We start from the raw sequence: 27,526 nt of genomic DNA, 5'->3' as shown, positions 1-27,526 counted from the left end.
GCAGACGCGTTTGACCAGCACGGAGCGATTTTGCTGAGTAACAGTAAGAGTGAGTCTCGCGCTCCAGATTAGAATGTGCTGAGTAATATACCTCAGTCTGATAACTTTTCACATAACATTAACAGGTATACTCAGATTGGACACTTCTTCTACGGGACCCAGAGCCCTTTGAACCATAAGGTACTTTTAACTAATTACCTAATTTCCACACGGTTTAAGTGAATATCGCAGGGAAAGTAACATTACCAATCTCTAATAAAGATTTCTCTTTTCTGTTTTTCCTACTCACCACCTCACTGTTGGAACATTTAAAAACACATCTTGGAACGTTTATGTGTGATTGCATGCATTTATTTTTGGAATTACTGTCAAATGATTATTTTATGATTATGTTGATTCATTGTTTTGAAATAGAGAACGATTAGGAATAACGAAATAATTGTACGGCCCTGATGAAGGTTTTAATAACCAAAATGCATTAGCAAACGTACATAGAATTTGAGCCAATATCTTTATGCCAGGCCTCATTATACATGAAGTAGAATATTCAAGAAAGACGTCACAGCAATTAGATGTGAAAAAGAAAAAATATTTTTTAAGAAAATGATGCACAGTTTCTAATTTGAATCTTCACGAAAATACGAACATACATTGCAAAAGTGGACATTACCTATTTTTAGGGCAAACTGAGAGCACCAGTCCTAACAGAGTCAATTCACTCTATTTTTCTTTGGTCATATTTTTGGGTCCTTATGCCATAGGACCTATATAGATTCGTAGCCCCAGGCTAAAACTTCAACAAGTGCAATACGATTGTATAATTAACTCACAGAAACGACACATAGTGCCCTCCTTCAACTCCTTTGTGCTGCCCAGCACCTGCCACTGCAGTGTCAGTGTGTGTGTACACCACAGCGTTGCCTGCGGGCTGTGGGTGGCCCCGCCACAGCCCTAGCAGAGCAGCTCACCTTGCAGCAAGCCGGCGGAAGTGTGCACTGAGGGGCTGGGAAGCAGGCACTGTCTGCAGCATGAATAATTCATCAAGGCAAGGTAACACATGTTGTTAACTTGCTTTGAAGATATGCATGCATGCATCATAAATTATGATGCATGCAGATGCATATGCATCATTAAGTTGGTGGCAGGCGGCGGCCATTTTGCCAATCCAGACGAGCCGGCGCTGTGAAGTGCTCACTTGGCCCGGCTGAGTCTGATTGACTCTGAAGTGCAAAGCAATTCAAAAAGTTCAAAATACTTAACACTAACACCATTCTGTGGGGCAGGGCAGGCTGGAGGCTGCCTGCCTGCAGGGCATGGCTGGGAGCTGGCTGGGCCTGGGCTACCAGCACTTTCCAGCAGTGACACATACATTTCACTCTCAGTTGCTTTCAACTTTGCAGGAAGTAACAACAAATTTGTTGAACTTTGCAAAGTTGAAAGTATCTTGTACCTCAGGCTGGGGGGCCCGCCACGGCACAACAGGGCAGCGGCCATTGGCAATGCCAACAGTTTGGGCATGTGTGTATGCATGGCCAAGGCACTTGCCAGGCACAGTCATAGTGGTATTAACTGCCCATTGATGGTAGCAGGTGCAAAATTGTGCAAGCGAGTACCTGGGCATGTCCATTGTGAGGGGCCACGCCCCACCGGATAGACATCCCGGCCCCTCGCCTGACACAGATAAAAGCCGCAGCACTCTGCATAACCACAGGGAGAAGTGGGATTGTGCAGGGGGCCCAGCCCGACTAGACAGAGACAACTGGTGCCTGCTTCCTACAAAGCTATCTGTACCAGTAAGACACTGCATGCCATGTAACAGAGCACAACACTAATTAGCGCTTCCCAGCCACGCTCAGCACATTAAATCATTGGATAGCGTGCGGGCTCACTTGCTGTGGACACAATTCAGAACACCTTGCTAAAGCGTTACTAACTGCTTAGTCCTACATGCCCTAACTAACACGTTACCACCACTTACCAAAACCAAATGCAGCTGCTACTGTGCATGTTTAGTAGCCACGTGTGTACAACTTCTCTAAATCTCTTGCATGTGTACAAGCACCTGACCAGCAACCTGTGGCAGTGTTTGATATGTGCACTAATTGTAGCACTTTTTCAGCATTGGAACAGCTACTACGACACATCCTGGCACAACAAAATCATGGGGACAACAAGGGACACTCTGGTCACAACTAACCTAAGCTAAGTGCTGCACTAACTCATGTGTGTTTATTATGTTGCTGTGCCTTTGTATACTGCTATAGTGATATTGTATATGTGTGAAGTGTTAGAAGCAGGTACGTGTGTTTCTATCAGAGTAACAGCACACTGGCAGCGTGTGCAGTGATCAAAACCTTACCCAGACATCAACCTATCCATAACCTCTCCCTAAACCTCATTCTGGTTCCCTACTCCCCCCCTTCCTATCCAACCATCGTCACCCTAACCCTCCTTCCCTGCTGGGGTTGTGAAGCCCTGAATAAGAATCGACTTGCAGCAGGTCCCAAAACCGTAGTGGGGGTGGTTGATTCATGCCACTCTTGTGCATCAGAGCTGTGGACCCTGTCACAGAACTGTATGCAAAGTTATGTTATTTTATGAGTTGTGTTGTAATGTAACAGACACGTGAACCCTCCATAATTAGCATTTTCTGTAAAGTTGTGAATTGACGCGATTCACAAATTATGGTTTGAGGGCCACTTTTTTGAGGCGAGGGTTGGGCCACTTTTGTTTGGGTGTCCGGGCCTATTTCTTGTCCCAGTCCGACTCTGACCATGGGCCTTTCTTTTTAAATTACTTTTTTAAAAATTATTACATTGTTCGACTCTCTGAGTGAGACTATGACTGCCTATCTGCAGCAGTCTCAGTCAGACAGTGAGTGTGCCTGCGGCCGTGCCGCAGCATTCAGTTGTTGATGCAATCCCTCCTCCTCCCTCCCTCCCAATGAGTATGGCTGGCACCCAGCACCTGCCACTGCAGTGTGTGTGTATGTCGCAGCCCTGCCTGTGTGCTGCAGACGGCCTGCCACAGCCAGAGTGGAGCAGCTCACCTCGCAGCAGGCAGGAGGTAGTGGCACTTAGGGGCTGGGCAGCAGGCACTGTGTGCAGCATAAATAATTAACCAAAGCAAAGTAACACATGTTGTTAACTTGCTTTGATGATTTGCATGCATGCATCATGCATTATGATGCTTGCAGATGCATATGCATCTTCAAGCAGGTGGCGGCCGGCGGCCATGCCAACACTCTAGGAGGGCCGGTGCTGTGCGGTGCTCACTCGGGCCGGCTGAGTCTGACTGACTCTGAAGTGCAAAGCAATTCAAAAAGTTCAAACTACTTAACACTATCATCCTTCTGTGTGGCAGAGCAGGCTAGAGGCTGCCTGCCTGCAGGGCTTGGCTGGGAGCTGGCTGGGCCTGGGCCCCTGGCACTTTCTGTGGCAGTTACACATACATTTCACTCTCAGTTGCTTTCAACTTTGCAGGAAGTAACAACACATTTGTTGAACTTTGCAAAGTTGAAAGCAACGTGTGCCTGGGGCTAGGGGACAGCCGCGCAACAACAGGGCGGGGGCCAATGAAAAGGTGGCTGCAGCCTGCCCGACACAGACTCTGTGCTGCCACCAGGACCAGGTCTAAGTTACTCACACCACGTGACTGACTCTAGACCAGAGATGATGTTTGCCTTGGCCCTCTCTGACATTTGGCATGATTTTGGCCACTACAGCACATAGCGGACACAAACAGACTAGGGAGACTGTCTGAGGGAGCTGAGTCGCACTGTGCACACCACTGAGGAGGACCAGGCGAGTCAAAGAGGCGAGCTGTGCCCACAGAAGCCAGACAACAGTGCTGCACAACATCATCCGGTAAGTGTATGCATGGGGGCATCCACAACCACCACAGGGGGTGGTGGCAGTTTGGAGGGGAGCTCTGTCCAGGGAGTATAGATTTTTATTTTTCAGAAAGTCCTGCCTTGAACAATAGACTGAGCGGTTATGTGCGCACAGCTGAGCCCTAGCTAGCACAGCTGGCAGTTAGCTTGGTTGCGCGTCGCAGGCAACTGGCAAATTAGTACCCCAGTGTACTTACTCAGTCCATACACATAAGGCAGTCTATATGCAGCACCTTACTGTGTTCACTGTATCCGACACACAGCTGTTAATGTACCTCATCGTATCACTAGGTTATCTGCACATCTACCTGCCTGTGTTATGTCAGACTGTGCAGCACCTCATGAATCGTCAGACTACATGTTCTTTCCTCCCTCCCTTCCAGCAGAAGTCAGCATGTGCCCCTTCCTGACACCAAGTCAGTCTATGAAGTTCGTCCCATTCACGTTGCAGCATGTGTCCATTTCTTCCTTACTTCCAAGTCAATGTACGTATTCCTTCCACCACTCATGTGTCAATAAATACTATATTGTTTATGGTTTAAATAAAACCCGACCCAAAGGAGGGTACCTCTGTTACACTGGCACTTTGAGGTAGAGCAATTACAAATAGAACAAATATAATGCCAGGTTGGAGGAAGAAACTGGTACGATAGAGACTAGAGCTGTAAGAACTGGTTCATTATTTTATTTTATTCTAATTATAAATTGTAAAAGTTGTACAGAATAAATTTCAATTAAAAAACGCACTCGTTCATACTGCATACATCCCATTCTAATCTCAAAAAGTTCATTATTCAGAGAACTTGAAGTTTGCATATAAAACGTATTCAATTGCAATATATTCATAACAAATATTGTTCACTGATAATTGCCCACATTATAAACATTATCAACTATAGATGTCCCCAATTGTAATTCTTTCATTTGTGAAGGACTTCCACTGTAACAATAGTTTTGACTTCAACAGGGTCTGATAGATGTCCTCCAGACCAAAACTGTATGTCTTCTTCAGGATATGTGAACATATGTTTTCTAAAAACAAGCAAAATAACATTCAATTAAAAAACAGCTTATGTCTCTTTCTTCCAGATTCCACTTAAAATAAAATTCTATTGGGCCTGAAGAAACTATAGTATAACAAAACCCTTGAAATTCAGTGAAAAAACATTTCTTTGGAAAGAGTTAAGGTTATCAGATTTAGCATTAAAAGTACATAACAATAAAACCTTTGAATTTCATGGAAAAGAGTGTTAAGGTGATCAGATTTGATGAAAAAAAACTTCAGCAATCACTTTTCAAGCAAGACCACCTTAGCTTGAAGCCCTCTGTTGTACATATGATTGCATGTGGAGTATTTATTTGTAGTACTTATCAACTTATAAGAACTGTACATTTTGTAAAGACTGTTCTTATTTATTGTGATCAGGTATTGTTTGAACTTTCAACCATGCACATGTTATTTTATCGAAAATTATTTATTTTATGTAATAATAATAATAATAAAATAATAATAATAATGATAATCATAATACTATTAATGTTGTGTAAGGTGTCTTGGATTAACAAACCACATGTGTAAAGTGTCTTGGATTAACAAAACACATAAATAAATATATATTGTATAGACCACATGTACATTTAATGACACATACCACAAATTTGGTCAAGCATGTTATGATTTGTCTACTTTTCCAGTTCATACTATTGGCATACGCAAATGCATTGCCAGTCATAGCATGTTTACACGTTTTACAACTATTTCAGATGTAAACACCTTTCACATTCTATCTCCATGATAACCAGTAATTCTTTCTTGTATGGCTGACCAGTAAACTGGGTGACAAAATTCCTTTCATTTAGGGAGCATTAGAAAAGGCAACCTGGGAAGATGGCCTCCAAAACCTCTTTTAAATCACTGCTGTTTAACAAAATAGGCATGTGTTTAGCTAATATTGATCTCTTTGATATAGCTTGATCAGGGACGTCATTTCACGAAAATGCCAGGGGTAGCGGAAGTGACATCACACAACCCTTGACCCCTGATGACATCACAGGAAGGGAGAACCAGAAGAACGAGTTGGTCTAAGAACTGGCATGTTCAAGATTTTCTATTACAATTGACATGAAAACACCTATCTAGCCCTACTGCTATGAGGGATGTTCCCTACCTATCAAACTAAAACTAATGGTGCTCGTGAAATGTCACATAAGAAACAGTCCTTAGTCCAATTACTATTCCGATAACTGCTCTACCACTTAAGAAAACTTCACAAAACTTCACAAAATGAAGGAGGCTGGAGCAACAGCACACCTAAATAACCTAGAAACAATGCTCAATTGAAAAAAATTATTAACTCTCTGCCCAAATGTCATTGGCACTGCACTGCTAGTAAGGCATTCCTCTCCTTCAGGTGTTGGGGGGGGGGTCACAGAACATGCATGTAGGGGCTAGGTGGGTGATAGCCTGGCATTATAGGCACCTCCAGCAATTACAGACATTGCATCCTATTAGGGAATGAACACTTCCTGGCCACTCAAGATGGTCTGTCAAGGGGCCTTTGTGTAACTATCAAGACGTTCTAGTTTCTGAGCGTGGCTGCCTATTTAAGCCATGCCCAGAAACCAGTCCGTGCTTCGTGTAGTTTCTGTAGTCGCAACTACACGCTCACCGGAGCTCTGTCTCGACCTGCAAAGAGAAAGACAAATCTGGATTATTATAACATTCCAAGGACCAGTTAATATAGTCTACACTCAATTTACCAGTCTCCGCTCAACTGATCGACAGGATCGCAGCTCTCCAAACTTCATACATCATATTCTGACATCAGGATTTCCCGCTCCAGTTTAGCCGCACCTGCGGAGAGGGACAAAAAGAAAGACAAGTAAGAAAGGGTTAAGAAAGCCACGCTGTGCATTGAACAGTGGAACGAAGCACAGCAATCACAATCCTTCGCAGCGCTTCCGTTTAAAGACGCTGAAATACCCCGTCAGTGGCTAGCGGCCCGAAAGGACTTGCATACACGCAGTTCTCCACATTTCTGAGGCTGATTACCGTAATTAGGGTTGCAGCAAGATGCATTCCACGCTTCGATACACTCGAGCCTCACCAACTTCGCCTTTCAGCACACAGCACTCATTTCAAGAGGGAAATCTATGCCACACCTGCAGGAGATGCACAGAGAAAGGGAAAGGGAGATTAACACTCTGCGCTTAGTGCTCACAGCTAATCCCTAAGGAACTGTTAAAGTAGGGGAAGTAACAATCATCACCATCTCCACTCATTGGGACAAAATGTGTGTTAATCAATCTACTGAGAACAGAACTTACCTTTGTGGGACAAGTAAGGATCCATTGACGTAACTGGTATCCACACACCTCCAAATCTTAGCAACCCTGCTCCTTGCAGGAAGGAGAGCTCAGCATACATGCTATTAAGGCCCAGTATCCATTCTGACCCAGCCCTTGCCCAAACTAGCCAGTGAGAAGAGGCACATATCGCTCCTGCAGTGTCCAGATGAGAGTGACACCAAACTGCAGAGTAATACTAAAACTTAACCTTGACTTAAAACAAGGCATTATTCAATGTAGGAATTGGAACAGGTGTTGGCTTTCAAACATATCCAAACAAAAACAATATCCAATTTGTCATCAAGTTTGACAAACTTGAACATATTAAAACAATTCCCAGCACCACAGCATGTTTCCTTCATTTTGTAGATATGTATATATGCAGAGAACAATTCTCTCTGTCTCTTGCATATGCTGTTACCATTGACAACTCACACGGTCTAACCCTCACACATGCACTTGTAGACTTTGGCAGCAAAGTCTTCAATGAAGATATGAGTAGCATAGCAATTTTATGTCTTCATACACTCATTTGTCTATGCTTAGTAAACTTTGATGCAAACAAAGTAAACACTGACATTCCTTGAATCACTGTAACTGAGAAAAGTAAACACTCAAAACAACAACTAGTACAAACTGAAACTATAGTAGATCTCCCCATTACCTGCCTTAAAAAAACAAAAAACAAAACAAATGCAGGACATTCAAATTAAACACATTCTCTGGTCCTTTTAAATGTAACAACACAACTGAAGTGAATTGCTACGCACATGTCCTAATCAACCTAGTATTCCAATTGCCACCAAATGAGGATAAACAACATACTTACATGGCTCAGAACAGCTTTGTTTACAACTCATCATCCTGCACAGAAATTACACTAACAACCTTGACACTATCTACAGTGTATTATGGAAAAGACAGGAATTTGACGACAGTGCAAGAATTGTTAAATACACCATAAACATGGGAGAATCCATAACAATTCCTAATGTACTTACTAGAAGTACTATAGAGAGATCACATCTCTATACAAGAAATTCTACAGAGTTCATACACTTGGAAACATACATGCAGTCTCTGCAACCATGTTTCTGAAGACCATGTTCCCAATGAACAATGTGTGTATGTATCTATATTAAATTGTGATGCAATTCCATATCAAGTTATACTGTGCTCATTTCGCTTTTCAGACAATGTTTCAACATAACAAATAGATTAACATGGTAAATATGTAATTTGAATGCATTTAATGCATGCCACTTAAAATAACTGTAAACTCACTAACTTCATAGATGCCCAAGGAAATGCATACTTGCCAACGCTACCAATTTCGGCAGTAGGATACCACTTTTTAAGCAGTCCTACCGCCTACCGATTTAGAGGCAACAAATACCGATTTTTTACCACAAACATTTTTTTTCTTTTTTTTGTTTTTTTGGGCCTGGCTTCCTGAGGCCCAGCACAGCATGATCAGCAGGGTCAGATTGGGGCAAAATCATAACTTCACGCATGGGCCGGTTGTTGCCCATGCCTAGGGCCGTTTTTTTTAAAGTAACTTACTTTAAGTACCGTAAGTCACATTGATTTCCTTTGGAACCGTGTTCAGTGCAGCAGGCACCCTGAGCTGACTGCCGTGACACCATGGCGCGGTGGCGCCAGCAGGGTTTATTTACAAAACACTGGGAGCGGCCTCAGCCCAACCCGCTCCCAGTGAATTCAATTAAGTGGCCATGGAGGTGCGCATTTGCAACTGAAGTTGCAAATTGTTTTGCTTTGGGCCCGCCCGAGGGGGCACGGCAGGGGAATTTCTAAGTGCGCCACACAAGACACAACCCCTGCTAGGGGAGGTTCCAGCTGTGTGGCAGCCCTCAAGTTGAGAAGGAGTCCCGGGTGAGAGAGATAGAGGGGCACAGGGGCAGGGCAGGTCCAAGCACTCGCTCGGAGATACTCGGGGGTCTTTTGAGAGGGGATAACAATATGTTGTTTAAGGGCCACTGTCCTGTCCCAGTAGTCTTGGATCTCTGTTCTGGGGCTCCATTCTGCTTAAGGGGTCTCTCTCTGGATTACGGGGGGAAGGGTTCCTTGTCTCCCAGGATCTGCTTCCTAAGGGAGGAAAGCGGGTGCAGGGTCTTCCGTGATGCTCACTTGCAGGAGGCGGCAGCGGATCGCCTTCTGCCTGAACAAGGAGAAGAAAAGAAAACTGAATTTACATCTTTTTTTTTTTTTATTTAGTTTGGGATGGCTAATTAAATTAACCTTTCAAACAAAATTACTTTTATACAAAACACATACAATAAAAGGCAAAATATGCCAATTCAATACAATAAAAAGCAAGGTATGTCAATTCAACAGATAAAACATCGTACAATATCACATGTGATTAGCATGATTGATCATATAATCGGAATAAAGAAAGCAATCAATTACTCACTTGGACAAATTGGGCATAGATGCTTATTTAGGAATTGAATAGTGGCTATTCTTACTGTGATCTTTGGAGTCGCAAATAGCTCATTCCATAATTCATCATTTGAGCGTCTTATATAATGATGTCTTGTTAATTTATCAATAATGTCTTTTCTCTGCATTTTTAAAGCCGTGCATTCTATTAGAAGATGTTTCAAACTTTCTTTGGTTAGTTTATCATTACAAAATCGACAGAATGAATCATCCAACTTAATGATGCCGAATTTACATCTGTTCGAGGAGCTCTGCAGGTACCTGCCTCGAAACACAGACTGCCACTGTGCATTCGGCCAGTGTGTAGCCTGTGTGCATACTGCCACTGTGCTATGCACCATATGAAGACTGCCACTGTACATTCTGCCATTGTGTAGCCTGTCACTGTGCAGCATACCAATATGCAGATTGCCACTGTCCAGACTGTCATTGGGTAGCTTGTCACTGTGCGTAGGATGTACGCCAATAGTATCACACATTTTTGGAACTTTTATATACTCCTAAAGTTGAATAAGAGACAATGAGATGTGTTTGGTGTTTACATCTTTTGGTGTGAAACACTGCATATTGCGTTGTTTAATTGGAACTGGGTGGCTAGTCACTCTGGTAGAGCGCCATACAATTTTGTGATTATGTTGTGTTAACTCTTTTGTGTGAAATGCTTGCAATGTTAATGATTAGTCATTTGGTTGCATAAGGGCATGTTTAGATTACATTTTGACTTGAAACGCTTTTTCCTGTCCACACACATTTTGAAATTGGATGGGTAAAACTAGTAGGTTCTTGTATCCACACTAGGTGTGGGCGTGCAGGTAGGGTTCTATACTGTTTAGGCACAGACATTGACATTGGTATTTTCGACATAGGAGTAGGGAGCCAACCCCTTTCTGACTACCAGCACATCCGTGAACAACTTTGTATGTATTAAATATTTATTTAAAGGTGTAAAGTTCTCCAACTAATGAGTGGTGTCCCCATTTGTGATTGTTCAGATTGTCACTGTGCCAACTATCACGCTACAGACTGCCACTATACAGAATACCAATATGCAGAGCAGATTGCCACTGGACAGACTGCCAATGTGTAGCCTGTCACTGTGCATACTGTCACTGCACAGAATACCAAAATGCAGACTGCCACCGTAAATACAGGCTGTCAACGTGAAGCTTCTCACTGTGCAGATTGTCACTGTGCAGCCTGTCACTGTGCATACTGTCACTGTGTATACTGCCAATGTGCAGAATACCAATATTCAGACTGTGAAAAGTGTTACAATATGCGAGGTTGATCAATGCAGCAGGTAGCTGGTTTGGACTTTGCGGCACGGAAGCAACAGCCTGTTTCATACAGTGCCCGGCAGCTGTTGTGCTCTTTGCTAAGGTTCTGGAGAGGGATTTGTAAAATGGCAGCTGGTCAAACCCATGGCACTAAATCTAGCTAGTTATCTTTCGGCTGTCTTAATTGGCAAATCCTGCCCATTTTGCTTTCACTAATTAAAAAATAATAAGCCAAAGACCACCTGTTTACCACACTGTATTTTTGGTTGTGTATCCAACCATCGTCACCCTAATCCTCCTTCCCTGCTGGTGTTGCGGAGCCCAGCATAAGCATCGACTTGTAGCAGGTCCCAAAATCGCAGTCGGGGTGGTTGGTTCATGCCACTCCTGCGCCTCTGAGCTGTGGACACGCCAGCTCGGGGGAGTCTTTCAAGGGCTCCCCCTAGCTGGCATAGCGGGAGAAGGCGCGACATGCAGGCTTTTGATGTAAAAGGCGCCCACGTCGGTCTAATTGCGCCCCTCTGCCACGGGTGCCTTTGACAAAAGACGCCATTAGCCTCCCACCACGCCAGCTCGGGGGAGTCTTTCAAGGGCTCCCCTAGCTGGCGTGGTGGCAGAAGCCATGGCAGGCACCTCATTCTCATTGAATGCACACGTGGCAGCATGCTCATTCAATGGCAATGGGTTGCTGATGTGCCCTAATCCTATCATTACCTCCTCGCCAGACTATTTTTGAAACTTTATGATTCCTACAGATTTTTGGTCACAGAATGTTGGCATGTATGGATATGTTGGCAAAAAAAACATTCACAACAGTAGGCATGATATACCACACTTGTGTCACAACTGCCTCTACTGCAGGACACTATAACTCTTTGTGAAAAAAAGAAGTTGTTGGTTTAACTGTAACACAACTTCTGTTACTCAAAAACAAAGGTTACCAGCAAACCTAACAAATGCCTACTTAATATTCCTTAACAAAAATTTAGAAATTAAATGATACTTTATATTCTTATTCACAAAAGTATACAATTAGAATATGCCAATGGGTAACATAAACACACACAACATGTTTTCCTTAATTGCATTACACTTAGAACATGCCATCACCTATTTAATTACTTAAACCAGCCATACTGCCTTACAATACTTTCTATTCATACAAAATCGGTTTCCTTGAAGAAACCGATTAAAGAAAAGAAACAGTTGAAGAAAATGAAAATATATCAGCAGTAAATCTAGAAAATCATTTTTTTTTTCAGTACATACAATGTACTATTCATGAGGGTCAAAAGAAGTGCATTTTTGTATAAAACCTAAAGTATGTATATCTTCCCCTCCATATTATACAACTAACTATATTTTATTTTATTTTCAGATTAATAAACACAGATGATCCCTTGTTGTTATGTCCGCTACTTGCCAACGCCAATCAGTCCACTACTATTCCAACACTCCAAAGCTCTCATTACATAATTATTAAACTCATAGTAAGCCACCTGTGGCCATGGTCGGTGGACACATTGTTTGGGAGCATGGATTTAGGCCATGCGCCCAAACAATGTAACCACTAGCCATGTCAAATCCACACTTACTCTGACAACTACTACTGTACCCACACTCCAAAATTCCCATTATATAACTATAACTATTAAACCCAAAGTAGGCTTACTGTGGCCATTGCCGCTGGCCATGCCCCCAGCAACACTTACTCTATTACTACTAGACCCACATTCCAAAAATTGCATTAAATAATTATTATACCCAAAGTAAGAGTGGTTGTGGCCATGGTCAGTGAAAAGTAAGCGTACTGTGGCCATGGCCAGAAGCAACATTGTTCAGGTCAGGTGGTGCTTGTTCTGACTACTACTATACGCACACTCTAAAAGTCATATTACAGGATTAATAAATCCAAAGGAAGCATGGCTGTGGACATGACCAATGAACACATTGTTTAGCCATGACCTGAACAATGTGGTCATTAGCCATACCACAGCCACACATACTCGGACTACTACTGCTAATATACCCACACTCCAAAACTCACATTACATTTTTTTTATTTTATTTATTTTTTTATTTATATATTTATAACGCGCCGCAGCTCGCGAGCATCAGGGCGCGACAAGAACACGAAAAGACAGAGGTCACAGGACTACGTAAAGAGGGAAAGGGGAGGACTTAGAGGAGTCCAGGCTGAAAGTTTAACAAATTACCAGAAAAGTAACGTTTTCAGCTGCTTACTGAATAAGGAGTGACTGCTTTCCAGTCTGAGGTTATCTGGAAGCTTGTTCCAGAGTGCAATAGCTTCGGTGGGAAAAGCTCTCCCAAGTCCAGTAGCTTTGATTCTGGTGTGGCTAACTTTAAGTAGCCCTTTTTTGGCTGATCTTAGGCAACGGCTTGGTTCATACCAGTGAAATTCCCTTTTGAGGTAGGATGGGGCCGTGCCGAATAGACAGCGGTGGACAAGAGTCAACGATTTGAATTTAATACGCTCCTCTATGGTGAGCCAGTGGAGACCTATTTGGTCGTGGGTGATGTGCTCGCGCTTGGATTTCCCGGTGATAGTTCTAACAGCGTTGTTCTGGATTATCTGGCATTGTTTGATGCAGGAGTTGCTTGAACCAAGCATCAACGCATTCCCATAATCCAGTCGGGACAAAATCGTGGCTCTAGCGATGGTGGCGCTGTTTTTGGCGTTGAGATGTGGCCTAATACGGCGTAGTAATCTCTGGTAGTATTGGCAGTTCTTTTTAAGGTAGGAGACCTGTGCGTCTGCTCCTAGTGAGGATTGCAGATATATGCCAAGTGTTTTCACTTTACTTGAGACCACAATGTTGGAGTCCTTTATAATGAATGACGAATAGACTGGGCCTAGATTGGATAAGGCTTTCGTAGATCCAAATGTCATGAGTTCTGTTTTTGAACCATTCAGACACATCCAGTGGGCCTTCATCCAGCATTCTATAGTATTATAGATTGCTGACAGCCTGTTGTTGTCTGTAGTGTAGTCTCCGCTGAGTTCTATAATCAGTTGTGTATCGTCTGCGAAGTTGGTAAAGTAAATTCCCAACTGCGAGAGAAGGGCGCAGAGGCAACAAATATATAGATTAAACAGTAGAGGGGAGAAGCTGGCGCCTTGTGGGACGCCGCAGTCCACAGGGTTCGTACTGGAGGAATAACCACCCCAGGTGATTTTAGATTTTCTGTCCTCTAAGAAGGAGGATATCCACTCGATGGCTTCCTCGGTACAGTTTCCTGCTTTTCCCAGGGCCTCACGAAGCTTTCCCTGATCTAATAAATCGAAGGCCGCTGAGAGGTCTAACAGGATGAGCAGGCCAGCCTTTCCTTTATCAAGAATTTCCAGCATTTTAGACTGAAGGTCGAGTAATGCAGATTCCGTGCTGTGTGCACTTCTGAATCCTGATTGCTGGGGGTGTAGCAAGTCGTGCTTGTCTACGTACTCTTGGAGTTGGTGCGTGGCTATTTTATCAAGAATCTTCAACAAAAAGTTGCAGTTCGTGATAGGTCGAAGATTGGCCGGGTTTTGCTGGTCAAGGCCAGGCTTTTTAACCAATGGTGTGACTCTTACTGTTTTTAGACTGGTGGGAACGGTCCGGTCTCTAAAGGACGAGTTTGCCATACGGCAAAGGAAAGGTGAGAAAATATCTGCATTGTCTAGGATGAATTTGGGGGGCAGTATGTTTTCAGGGCATGATGTGCAATCCATGTTGGAGAGCGTGTCTGACATGATTTCTGGTGTTATTGGTGTGAAATGAAACTTGGGTATTTTAATTTCAGGATCAACTTTGTTAATCGTCAGTGTGGTGTCAATGATATTGCAATTTAAGATGGTATCTCTAGCTTTAGAAATTTTTTGTGCGAATGCAATTTGAACTTTTTCGCAGTCCAACATGGTTGGCTGGAAGGGAGGGGTGAGAATGGACGGTTTTTCGAAGGTTTTTAAAATTTGAAACAACTTTCCTGTGGAGTTGGATGCACCTATAATTTGCTCATTGTAATAGTTTTTCTTTGTTTCGGTTATTTTATTTCTATACAGGATGTCAGATTCCTTCCATTTGTCTTTATTAAGTTCTGTGGGGTTTTTAAGCCACTGTCTTTCAAGTTTCCTTTTGGCTGTCTTGAGGTTGCCTAGTTCCGCAGTGTACCAATTTTTGGTGGTTAAGGTTCGGGCGCACTTGTTTATTTTTTAGTGGGGCATTCTTATCTAGTAGCTCTTGGAAGTGGTTATTGTAGGTGGAAATGATAATGTCACAGGGATCATCATCTGAGGTGTTATCCAAAATGTATGAGATCCCCTGCGAGAGAATATCTGGCGTGATTCTCTTAAGGTTTCTGCTCTGGATAGTTTTGGGTGTGTTGTCGAGGAGGGTTTTTTCAAATGACAGTGAAATTGTGGCTTCAATTTTGTAGTGATCGCTCCAAATACAGGGCAGTGTGTTTGTAACTGTGAGGTCTATGTTGTTGGTAATAATCCAATCGAGTTGGTTGTTTGAATTGTTGGTAGGGCCATTGTTGGCAATCGAGTAACTGATGTCGGAGAGGTTTTTTTCTAGGCTAATAGGCTCTTTGTCAGTGGGGTTTCCCCTCCATCTATTTAGGTCGCCCAGGAGGAGTGTGCCTGAGTTCTTTCCTTTGAGATTGTTAAGAATATGACAAAGGTCGTCATTAAAGTCCGATATGAGTGAAGGGGGTCTGTAGATTACAATAAAATTGATACAGTTGTTTGAAGAAGGGGTACATTTGAGATGGAGAACTTCACACCCCGGGCATTGAATGGGAGAGGTGAAGAGATGTATATCTTGTCTGACTATAATGGCGACTCCGCCTCCCTTTCCTGTTGCTCTGTTTTCAAAGTGGATACTAAAATTGGGAGGGACAGCTGAGCTAATAGTCGGACCGGTAGGTTCTTGTAGCCAGGTCTCAGTAAGGAAGAGGATATCTAGTTTCTCTTCAAGGATGTAATCGTGTACGTTTTGGGCATGTTTGTTAAGGGACCTCGTATTAAGTAATGCTATTTTAAGGACCTTAAATAACTACATAACTATTAAGCACAAAGTAAGCATGTGGTGGCCATGACAACTGGCCATGGTCCCAGTGAAACTTACTCTAACTACTGCTACTATACTCACACTCCAAATACCCCATGCATAATATTTATTAAACCCACAATAAGAATGGCTGTGGCCATGGTCAGTGAAAAGTAAGCTTGCCTTGGCCATAGCTATTGGCCATATTGTTCAGGGAATGCAACACTTACTCTGACTATTATTAGTATAGCCCAGTCCAAAAGTCCCATTACATGATTATTAACCTCAAAGTAAGCATGTCTGTAGCCATACCAATGAACATATTATGCAGCCATTCCCTGAACAATGTGGCCAGTAGCCGTAGCATAGCCACACTTACTCTGACCACTAGTACTATACCCACATTCCAAAACTCCCATTACACAATTATTAAACACAAAGTAGGAGTGGCTGTGGCCATGCTCAGTGAAAAGTAAGCGTACTGTGGCCATGGCCAGAAGCCACATTGTTCTGGCCAGGTGGTGCTTATTCTGACCACAACTATAGGCACACTCTAAAAGTCCTATTACATAATTAATAAACCCAAAAGAAGCATGGCTGTGGCTATGGCCAATGAACACATTGTTTAGCAATGACCTGAATAATGTGGTCATTCGCCATATCACAGCCACACGTACTCGGACTACTACTACTAAAATACCCACACTCCAAACTCCTATTACACAATTATTAAACCCAAAGTAAGCATTCTGTGTCCATGCCCACTGACCATGGCCCATGCACAACTTACTCTGTCTACTACTACTATACCCACACTCCAAGAATCCCATTAAATAATGATTGAATCCAAAAGAAACATGGTTGTTGCCATGACCATTTGTCACATTGTTCATGGCATTCAACGCTTATTCTGACTACTACTACTATGACCACACTCCAAAATTCTCATTGCATAATTATTAAACCCAAAGTAGGTGTAGCTGTGGCCATGGCCAGTGAACACATTGTTCAGAGATTCCCCGAACAATGTGGCCACTAGCTATGGCACAACCACACTTACTCTGACTACTATTACTATACCCACACACCAGAAGTCCCATTACATAAGTATTAAACCCAAAGTAAGGATACTGTGACCAATGACAGTGGCCAGATTGTTCGTGGCATGGACAACACTTACTCTGTTTACTATTAGTATACCCACACACCAAAAGTCCCATTACATAATTGCTAAAACCAAAGTAGGTATTGCTATGACCATTGCCGGCGAATATGATCTCAGCCACACTTAGTTCTGCTATTACATACATTTTGAACCCACAAGTAATCATGTTTGCAGCATATCACATAACACCACAATTTCCACTGGTTTTCCGTGGTCTAGCAATGTCTGCAAACAGGAATGGAGACAGCAAACACAATGGAAAACTTGAAACCATTTTTTCCATCCTACATGGCATTTATTTAAAATGTTTTCACGCACCTTCCATCTCTCATTTGACCAATCAGCGGATTCTTTGAACGGTGCCAAAGCTATGTCTCCCAAAAACTGCTCTTCCTAAGAGAAAGCCAACTTAACCATCACTACAGTGTCGCTGTCGCTGACCCTGTAATATATATATTTAAAAATGTATCTGGGAGAAAGAATGCTCTAGCCCATCTTCCTCCCATGCATAAAAACATGTATTAATATGTCACTCTCCAAAATTGATCCTAAACCATATGCTCTGTAGAGCTAAACAATGCAAAGTGTACTTTGATCTTACAAAATAAAAACTTGAACAAGTATTTAAAGCCTGGGGGTCATGTTACAAAAAAAAAATCGCACTAGTTTTAGGACTATGGCAAAACAAATGCATACAAATTATGTGATTTATTTTTTTATTTTCACTGGGGTAGCTTGTACCTGGAAAATATCACCATGGTGCTATTGCTTTCATCAGCTTTATAGCTTCAGATGAGAGAATAACCAAGTGCTGAGAGCAATGTAGAAGCAGTGATCATTCTGAACTCCAGGAAAGAAACAATTGCTATTTTCAGGTAAAAGAACTAATTAGGTACTGGGAGAAGGGGACATAGGATGGCATCCTGTGTGACTGTACAAATAATTGCCACACATAATTTGCAATAAAATATGCCTGTCATAGTGAAAAAACGACTATTGTAATTCCATGTTGGCGTTTCTAGTGACATTTCCAAACCACTCAAGATTTATGATGCTGCCAGGAAACCGGTGCTGGATTGAAAAAATGTCTAGTAGAAATGTAAGCACTGCCTGCAAATATGCTTTACAAGTGGAGTTACTGTATTTGTATTTTCTTATGCATTTATATTTATTTGAAGGGCAGGGAGGTCAGTTTTGAACAAAAAACATTTACAATAACACATTTACAAATGTCAGTGGCATTCTCATGAAGGGTACCTGTACAATAGCACAAAGATGAGAAAATGTTGGTGAGTGCAGGAGTACAAGGATGAGGAGAGGCTAAAGGGCTTACTTACCCCCTAAACCTAAACCCCCTAAACCTCGACATATCAAGACAAAACTCGATCATAAAGGTAAAAAAGGCACAGTTAAGAAATATACTGCATCTGTTTTTCTGGTAATGTGTGCTGTGGGAAGGCAATCATCCCAAGAGGCGTCTGAATGTGAAATAGTAGCAACCAAAACAGCAAAGTACAACTGTCCAAAATAAAGGAATGTCCCAGCAAGTTTCGATAAATTATAAGGCGGTGTTCGCCGACCTATAGTGAATGTGAGTCGAGACACATTAAAAACCCTCAACATTCTATTGTTAATAACATTTGTTTTGAGTAACGGAATTGGCTGAACTTCTGGCAGTGATTAAAAGTCTGTGGGCACCCCCCGACTGCAAAGTTTTGTAAAGATTTGTTAAAAAATAATAAAGTTAATAAGCATGCAAAATTGTTTTATTATCCAAAAGTGCGGCCTACTCCCCATTCATTTTCCCATAGGCAAAAAAGTTACATTTTCGCCAAAGCGCACAGCCTAAACCGCATGACAGATTCATGGTTTGGAGTTTTTCCGTGGCGTTGTTATTTTTAAATTTCATGTATAAAAATGTATAGTTATGTTTCCCATGGTGAATTGCATGATCATGGTTTTCAGAAATGAAATGATTGCCATCTTGTTTTTCTCTCGATGCGAGAGATATTTGCGGCTATAGCCGAGGTTATGGGAAAATGAAACGCAGTAAATAGCTGTATGCAGATCAAAAACATACACATGCCCTGATGGTACAGGTGGGGGGATGGCTAGAAAGAACTGAGTGAAATTTGGGAGTTGGAGGAGGTCCAGGTACATAGTTTAAATACAAAGCTTTCTGTAGCCTCGGCTATAGCTGTGAATTGCCAATATCTGAAAGAAAACTGCGGCACAGAAGCAGCATGTGCACAGGGGTGAAAGGGAGAGGGCAGGGGTGTTGAGGAGGCTCTCTGGGGACATGAGGAGACCGTCTGGGGAGTTGGGGGAGCTGGCTGGCACAGATGAGGGGGGCACTTGGTGATGGCCTGGGGCAGGGAGGCATTTTTTTGGCTGTTTTGTCAATATTCATGGCCATATCTGAGGTTACAAAAGAATACATATAACCCTATATCCGAGGGTACAAAGGACTACAGATAACACCCCTGTAACATTTTTTTGTAACATTTTTAAAGACATTTTTATAACTATAGTGACATCAGGGGTGGAAAATCACTGGTTATGGCTAAAGGCAATCGCCAGTGACTCAATTGCCATCCAGGTCTCCCATTCATGCAGTGATTAAGACAGACTCTGCATAGCTTCAAAGTGAGGAAGGGGCAAGCCTCCTGATGTCATGTTGGCTGATAAATGAGCCAAACTACAAGACCACTTAGAGGAATGGGCCAGCTCTTATCTTGATTTGAAGCTAAGCACGGTCAGCCACGCTTTGAAGCTAAGCAGGGTCAGTCCCGGTTACTGCATGGATGGGTGAACAAATGGGCATCTGAATTATTTACTTGTATTAAACCGTGCTACTGTCACTCCTTGAAGGTTTTGCAATCAGAGACAATTTTTTTGTCTTTTGCTGAATTGCATTCTCATATTTGTAGTCTCTCAGTCAATAATAAAAAATAAAACAAATAGGTATTTTTTTAAAAGCAACAGTGGGATTCCCAACCCTGCAGTAACTGGGACGAACCCTGCATAGCTTCAAAGTGAGGAAGGGGGTCAGCCCACTAAGGATATGTTGCCCAAGATACGGGCCGCTCCTCCTTAGAATAACACTTAGATAAAAATGGCCTAAGGGGGCTGGATCCTTCCTCTCTTTGAAACTAAGCAGGATTGGTTCTGGTTACTGCATGGATGGCAAAGATTCCACGGTACTGTATGCTGTGTGTTTCTTTTGTTTTAAATATCTCATAATACACGGCATCCACATTTTGATCAAACAGAAAAAATTAAATGAAAACAAATCACATTTATGCTGAACACTACTATCAGAGAACCCTGGCCTTAAGTAGTTTGAGACACCTCACTTAACCATTATGTTACAATGATGTTATTGTTTGGATTATCACAAGTTTCATACCTAGACTTTTATTATTGAACATATTAAATTATAGGCTAAGTATGAAATGTATGCCCCATGAAGCACCAAGCCATTGTGGCTTAGTGGTTAAATGCTGGGCCTCAAACTTTGGCTACCGGGGTTGAAGGCTGTATGTTTTTAATTTTTAATTTACCTAATTGTAATTTAATTAAAAGAAAAGCAATGCAAATGGGAGGTGGCAAGGTTTGTTGCAGTGCAGTCCAGTGATCTTACTTAGCATGAGGGAATTTATACTTGGCTGCAATGTCAGTCACGTCCAAACATCCCTTTCCCCAAAATAATGGCACCGGAATGGCTTTCACGCCAAAAAGGGCATGTCGAAATGGGCACTGCGGCAGAATGCCCATGCCAAATCTGCTTGTGCCAAAATTATGGTGCCGAAAAGCAGTGTACCGCTTGGAGAATGCTGCTTAACCAAAGTGTCTGTCCCATGTCAAATAATGTAATCTCACTGCGCATTGCCTTTTCAAAGTTTTAAATATCACATAACACACGGCATCCACATTATTATTTTTTAAACAGTGCTACTGTCAGTCCTTGAACGTTTTGCACTCAGGGAATTTTTTTGTGCTTTTTGCTGAATTGTATTGTGGTATTTGTAGTCTCACAGAATGTGAGTGTTGGCTTGCCCACACCGAGATAGAATTCTAAACATTGGCCCGCGCCACATCCAGATACAGTTGTGGGGGTCACTGGTGCCACACTTGGACAGAACTGCAAATGCTAGCATGCCAAAGGTCAGGTAACCCACTAACCGATATATAACTCTGCATACTTATCTCACTCAAAAAACTCACACAACCATCTCTCGCACAACAAGCCACATGCACTTCACAACACTGCAACAACACATAAGCCGGACCAACAGCACACGCGGCCTGTCACCGATCCAATACCTGCACCAAAGCTCAGCATCTGGTGTATACCGAGTTGAAGCTGCCAACAGAACACCACTTCTCTGACTATCCTACTCCCTCTTCACCTTACTAACCCACCCCACCCCACCTTATCATTTACAGATCTGCCAGAGCACCTGGGGACCAATTCCGTTGGTGACGGTGCGCGGTACAAATGTCTTTAACATTTAACATTTAACATTTAACAGTCAAGATGTGGGGAATAATGCCACAATTGTACACTTTTGCCTAACATAGGTCTATAAGGATGTATATATTTGAGTGAAACTATGGTGTGTGTACTTTTGAAGTTAGCTTTATAAAGCAGAGTATTGTTGAAAGGGGAAATGATGAGAGGCATGTAAGTCATGAGTATTTGGTCAGGATGTTGCAATATTGTTTGCAATCCTGGACATTGGTGCAGTTATTTTCACCTAATTATGGTTGCTTTTCAGGGCACCAGTAAAGAACACATGTGGGCGGACAGCATAACTTTTTTTCAGAGGGCGGATGTAACCCCTTGTTTTTTTTTAGGTTGGTAATCTTGCTCAAGTATTTGGATACCAGGAATTTACTCATGCTGTCATGTTTCCATTGCTGACGCTTACCCCCAAGACCACAAGCACTTGTTTCATACTGGGATTTTGTTTTCCATGTAATATTTCACTACAGATTGCTGAGTTTAAAAGGTGAGCACCTTTTATACTTTGCCAGCATGTTTATTGAAAGATTTCACTTCAAAATATGAGGCCATTTACTGTGCATGTACTCTTGGGTGCCAGCTTGTGATTTTATGGGGGCAAATGTACCCGGGCATATGTCATTCTTCCAGCCGATCATTTTTTACCCTTTTCTGTGCTGCTTAAATGCAGGTAGATGCGGCTATGTGATATATCATAACAGTCACCAAGAGACTGGACATAAAATGCTGCTTATCCAAAGTGTGTGATCCTCAACATATAATGTAATCACACAGGGCATTAACTAAAAACATTAGGAAATCAAACAAGTAATGTTTTATACATAATAAAAATATAGATATTTGTACAGCTACAATGACATTGAAGGTGAAAAATCACTGGTGACCGAGGTCTCTCATCTATTCAGTAACGTGGACTGACCTTCTTAGCTTCGAACTGAGAAAAAGGCAGGCCCCCTCAGGACGTGGTGAATAATAAATGAAACAAAGTTACAAGACCACTTAGAGCAACATGGCCTGGGGGGCTGGTCCCTTCACCACTTCGAAGCTAAACAGTACTGCGCATATATTCATGGGTGCAAGCTTTTGATTTGTGCTATGGGTCTAGAAAGTATGTGGGCATATGTATGATATGATATGATATGGCAATTATAACGTGCCTATAGACACGTGTTTCAAGGCACGACGAGGCAAGGGAGGGGGAACAGAGGGAAGACAGACAGCAATTCTACTAGGCCAGGTGTCATTCAGATCGTGCATGGTAAGGGGGAAGGGAAAAGTGCGTGAGGGAAGGGAGAGGGGAACGTGCAGTGCAGGGATAGTAGAATAAATAAGATAAATAAAAAAGGCCAGATGGTGGCAAGCACAAGGTAAGAGCAACATAAGTGCTGGTGGGGGACTGTAGGGATACAGAGTAACAGTTCCCAGGTGCGGGGGTTGCCAGGGGGGCAGTGCAGGTGTGCCTGGGCCTGAGATCAGAGCGGGTGGCCAGGTAATCAGTGCAGTTTCAGCCAGGAATTCAGCAGGGGAGAGGGGGAGAGAATGCAGAAGCAAAGAGGAAGGTTTTGAGGTGTTTCCAGAACCGGAGATGGTTCTCCTCAAGTTTCAGTGTGGCAGGAAGGCTGTTCCAGAGGGAGGCCCCTGCTGAGGAGCGAGATCTACCACCAACTCGTTGCTTGGAGAAGAGACTGATCATGAGGGAGTTGGAGGTGGATGAGCGAAGAGCTCGAGAAGGAAGATATTTGGGGAGAGAGAGTTGAAGGTAATGCGGCCCCATGGGCCTTGTGGACAATGCAGAGGGTTTTGAACTTAATCCTCGCAGCCACTGGGAGCCAGTGCAGAGATTTCAGTCATGGAGAGACACAATATCCCTGGGCTTCAGGCCAAGGACAAGTCCTGCAGTCCTGTTCTGGATAAGTTGCAGAGGGTGGAGAGTAGAGGCAGGAAGATTTAGATAGAAGCTGTTGCAATAATCCAGCCTAGAGAAAACCAGGGCTCTGGAGACAGTGAGCTTCTGGGGGAAGGAGAGGAAACGAAGAATACCGCTGAGGAGGTGTAGCTGGTAGTGTGACTTCTTAGAGACGACAGAGATGTAAGGTGAGAAGGAGAGTGTGGAGTGGAAGATGACCCCAAGGTTTTTAGCCTTGCAGTTGGGAGCAGGAAGAGGGCCAAGAGAGGCCGGCCAGAGAGCTGCAGGGAAGGAGAGAGTGGGTGTGCCAAAGAGTAAAATCTCAGTCTTACTGACATTGAGGCAGAGGTCATTGGTGGCACACCACTCCTGGATAGCAGACAGACAGCCGGAGATGAGGGAAGGAGAGGAGGAGGCCGAGGGTAGCCTGAAAATTAGCTGGGTATCATCCGCATAGCACTAAAAATTGGGGCAGAGAGTGGCGATGTTGTGGGCTAAGCGTGCCTGGTATTGGTTGAACAGCCAGGGAGAGAGGTTAGATCCCTGGGGGACACCACAGGTAGAGAAAAAGATATTGAAGAGGAAGGACCCAAGTTGGACCTGGGAGGGTCGATCGGAGAGGAAAGAGGTCAGCCATGTCAGAGCCTCACCAGTGATTCCCAGGTTATCACGGAGATGGTCGAGCAAGATGGCATGGTTGACAGTATCAAAGGCAGAAGATAGATCAAGCAAGATGAGGACACACAGGGTGTTGGAGTCAAGGTTGGAGAGCAGGTCTTCACGGATGTTCTGGAGAGCAGTTCCATGCTTCTGGCATCTCTGAAGCCAGACTGATGGTCATGGAGACAACCAACAGATTCAGTGTGCTGGCAGATGGACAGTTTCTTCAGGAGCTTGCCCAGGAAGGGAGTGATGGAGATAGGGCGATATTTAGCCGGGCAGGAGGGGTCGGCAGAGAGTTTCTTAAGAAGAGGATGCACAAGGGAGAGCTTCAGGGGTGATGGGAAGACTCCAGTGGTGAAGGAGTAATTGCAGTAATCAGCCAGGGCAGGAGCCAGGGAGTCAATGAGATCCTTGATAGTTTTGGAGGAACAGGGGTGAACCTGTTTCGACAAGACTTTCATAGATCGGACTTGTCTAGAAACCTTGTCTGCAAAGAAAAGGGGAAAGGCAGAGAAGGATGGAGGGGGTGGCTGTAGAAAGGCCAGAGGAAGAGCAGGGAATGGAGGGAGGGAGGCGGTAGGAGAAGGAGAGTGAGGACACTGTTTTTTTTTAAATTAAGTGAGAAGCCAGTGCAGGTAGAGACGGCAGCAGCATTGGCTAGTTCCTTGCAGATTTTAAAGAGTTCAGCTGAGTTGTTAGATGCCGCAGAGACGCGGGCTTGGATATGAGCTCTCTTCTTGGTGAGGATGGAAATCCAGTATTGCCTTTGCAGCAGTTGGCAGGCCAGTTTGTCAGAGAATGAACATGACACACGCCATTTCCTCTTGGCCACCCTGCACTTGGGTTTTAGGGTGACAAGATCTTAGTCATACCAGGAGTTACACTTGGCTTTGGGCTTCAGGCGGATTTTCATGACATGGGCAAGGAAATCAAGAAAATCAGCGATAGAAGAGTGGAGCATGGAGAGGGCTGTGTCAGGGTGAGAGTCAGCCAAAGGGGGAGGAGGGGGTGAGAAGGTGGTGGCGAAAGCCTCAACTGACATGAGCTTCATGGGTCGGATGATTAAGAAGGTGGGTGGCAGTGATGGAGGTGCTTGGCCTGGGGGTAGGGAGGGTGAGGTGGGAGGATAGGAGAAAGTTATCACTCCATGAGAGAGGAGTGGAGAGAGGAACAGAGAGGGGGAGGTCAGAGGAGATCAGAACATCGAGAGTGTGCCCTACTGAATGAGTCGGGCCAGAGGGGAGAATGGTGAGTGAGAGAGAGTCACAGAGGTCGCAAAAGAGTCCAGAGTGGGGACAGGAGGCATCCAGGTGGATGTTGAAGTCTCCAAGAAGGGGAAGTTGAGTGGTTGAGGCCAGGAGTGAAGAGGAGAGGTCCGCCCACTCAGAGAGGAAGGAAGAAATCTGACCAGGTGGTCGATAGATAGTAGCCACAGTAAGGGAATGGCTAGGGGAGAGAGAGAGACAGCAGATGAGGCATTCAAAAGAGGAATAGGTCTGCGTATGTGTGACAGATGCAGGAATCCACTCAGGGAAAATAAGGGCTACACCCCCACCGGATCTGTTGTGCCTGGGAGCAGAGAGGATCTTGTAGCCATCAGGTAGGAGCATGTCAAAGCTGGTGACAGAGCTGGCCGTGAACCATGTCTCAGTGAGACCGAGGACATCAAGGTCAAGTTCTTCAAGAAGGCAGCAGATATCAGAGGAATGTTTGACAGCAGAGCGAGAGTTAAGAATGGCAATGTGGAGAAGGTTGCCATCCTTGAAGGACTTCCGGGGAGGGGTACAGATCAGTGGTACGCCCTGCAGAGGTGTAGAATGTTCGCAAGAGGGGGCAGAGAGGGAGGGGGAAGGCAAGGTAGCCGAGGGAAAGGGGAGGGGGGACAGCAGGAGAAGAAAGGAAGTTGATGAGGCGTGGGAAACATCTATCAAAGAGGTGGAGGTTGGGCAGAGGGCCTTGGACCAAGAAGGTCCCATTAGATTAAACATTAATGAAGACCTTCGAGGAGTGGAAGAAGCACACACAAATATTAAATACAGAAGCAGTGCATATTACAGCAACATGTGGAGAAGCCACCTAATTTTGAGATTCCTGATAGGGGAGAAAAGCCCTAGTTTTTCACAGTGGGGACCAGGAAGTGGCTGCAGGAGAAGTGGGGGAGGGAGATACAACGTGCTCGAAACACAAAATCAACGAAAAAAATTAAAAACTGAAAGGAGGCCCCAAGGACCGTGCTGGGATCTTAACAGCAAGCTGGACTACCAGCTAACTGCTCACACCCGCTTCGCTGGATAAAAGAAGCGAGTGGGGAAAGAAGCCGTCGATCAGTCCAAAAGGTCACACAGTATGCACCAATGACAGGCGGGGTGGGCAGACAAGGAGGCGGGAGGAAAGTGGGGATCAGGAAGTGGCTGGAGGGAGAGGGGAGGGGGGAGAAACAATGTGCTCGATGTGCAAAATCAACCAACAAAATTAAAAACTGAAATGAGGCCCCGAGGACCGTGCTGGGATCTTATGAGCAAGCTGGACTGCCGGCGAACTGTCCACACCCGCCAGTCATATTTTCCCCATTTCTGTGCTGCTTAATGTGGTTAGTTGGGGTCGTATGACGTAGCACAACAGTCACCAAGAGACCGGCCATAAAACAAGGGGCTTGGAGCACAGGACAGGACATTTTGGCATGGTCAGTTATTTTCACGCTATTATGGGGTGACCTTTTCATCACAGGTTCTGTTTGGGCACGCCCAGTTAGATGCAGCCAGATGGGGCAGGGACTTCTCAGCGCAAGGATGTTTTGGCGTGAGAGGTCACAATTGGCATAGCATGAACCTGCAGGCACTTTGCATTTTGTAATATGGATTAAACGTGAAAAAGATGTATTTTCTGCAACATTATAAAATAGGATGGGACATGTATTACACCGTTGTTGTAGAATTGGACACATATTAAACATGTAGCACATTTTTAATACTGCAACATTATAAACTGCATGCAACTATCCCTCACAAACAACTTCACACCATGTACACACATGCATGCTCACATAAAACACACACACATTGCATGAACACTCTCTCAGATGACATTCACACCCTCACACCACACATTTCCCCTTACACTGCACATATATTCAAAAAGAGGACTACACCATCTCTGGGCAACATTATAAAACAGAAAAAAATAAATGAAGAAATGGTGTAGTCCTCTTTTTGAATATATGTGCAGATACATGT

This window comes from Ambystoma mexicanum, chromosome 5p (genome assembly GCF_040938575.1).
Source record: "Ambystoma mexicanum isolate Mex_15411 chromosome 5p, UKY_AmexF1_1, whole genome shotgun sequence".
In the NCBI taxonomy this organism is placed as follows: Eukaryota; Metazoa; Chordata; class Amphibia; order Caudata; family Ambystomatidae; genus Ambystoma; species Ambystoma mexicanum.
The sequence above is the reverse complement of the archived record's forward strand: the minus strand, read 5'-3'. Positions refer to the sequence as shown.